Source organism: Tubulanus polymorphus, chromosome 6 (genome assembly GCF_964204645.1).
Source record: "Tubulanus polymorphus chromosome 6, tnTubPoly1.2, whole genome shotgun sequence".
NCBI classification, from domain to species: domain Eukaryota; kingdom Metazoa; phylum Nemertea; class Palaeonemertea; order Tubulaniformes; family Tubulanidae; genus Tubulanus; species Tubulanus polymorphus.
Genome location: NC_134030.1, coordinates 7,837,784 through 7,838,824, shown reverse-complemented (window position 1 = coordinate 7,838,824; position 1,041 = coordinate 7,837,784). Strand labels below are relative to the sequence as shown.

Sequence of the window (1,041 nt, the reverse complement as noted above, 5' to 3'; positions counted from 1 at the left end):
AACTAAAGCTCAGATTCCCAATTATGGGGGGTATCGGTATGTGTGGTAAGTTTACGGAACCTCGGAGGAGACATACGAAAAAATAATTATTTCCATTCGTGCGCACGGACGTTATCTTTATTTCGACTAATCCGTTCGAATGTAATGTAGATACCGGTACTTAAAACACAGCCGTCCTCGAATGATATTTCAAGAATAAGATCTAAAAGGACTTATTTGGTATTCAAAACCTTGGCCCAATGGCACAAAAGTCTTGAAAGGAGCGATAGATCGTTGCAGCTCCCCTAAAAATTACATACCCAGACAAGTTCTTTCGTCTGTATCGAGTTGGAACCCGGAATTGCACGAGCAGTTGTAATTACCAGGCGTGTTTGTACAAATATGGTTGCATCCTCCATCATACGAGTCACATTCGTTTATATCTGATATATGAAAAAATCATAAACACCGTGTTTTCATTAGGATCATGTTTTAAAGAATTCTAGTTGTTAACTAAGAAATATTAGATTTTAATATCTATTTGATGTTATTTTTTTGTTATTCGAATCTAATTGTAATATGAAGTATTCTAGTTAATAATTAGAAATATTAGAATTCTAATAGAATAGTAATAATTATAATAGTTAGTTAAGTTATTGTTTTTTATTTTGAAGATGAATTATTATTATAGATATCATTATGTTCAATAATGTAAATGTCATCGACTATGGAATATTTGTATGTTTGACTATTTGCTAACATCTACAATTGCAGAGGTTGAATAACGGGATCCTATTTCTGATCTAAGGTACTCGTACCGGTGCATGTTTTGCCGTCTGACTGCAGCAGATATCCTGGTTTACAATCGCATTTAAACGAGCCGAGGCTGTTGATGCAAGTATGCTGACATCCGCCGTTATTTCTTGAACACTCGTTGACATCTACGAAGAGCAGGAAAAAAATAACATATAGAAAAGTGCTACGATAGGCATGAATAGTGTAATTAGATTCATTTATAGAATTTTATAATTCTTTCACCTTCGCATTTTGGTTGGCTGAATC

General features: G+C 34.1%; 1 long non-coding RNA gene across 1 annotated transcript; it reads right to left on the bottom strand.

Moving 5' to 3' along the window:
- Positions 1-332: 332 nt before the first annotated feature.
- Positions 333-1,041, bottom strand: LOC141906737 (uncharacterized). Its single transcript, XR_012619409.1, has 3 exons — positions 1,018-1,041; positions 798-920; positions 333-422 (listed from the first exon to the last, which is right to left on the bottom strand). It is a non-coding gene; the product is annotated as an uncharacterized LOC141906737 (long non-coding RNA).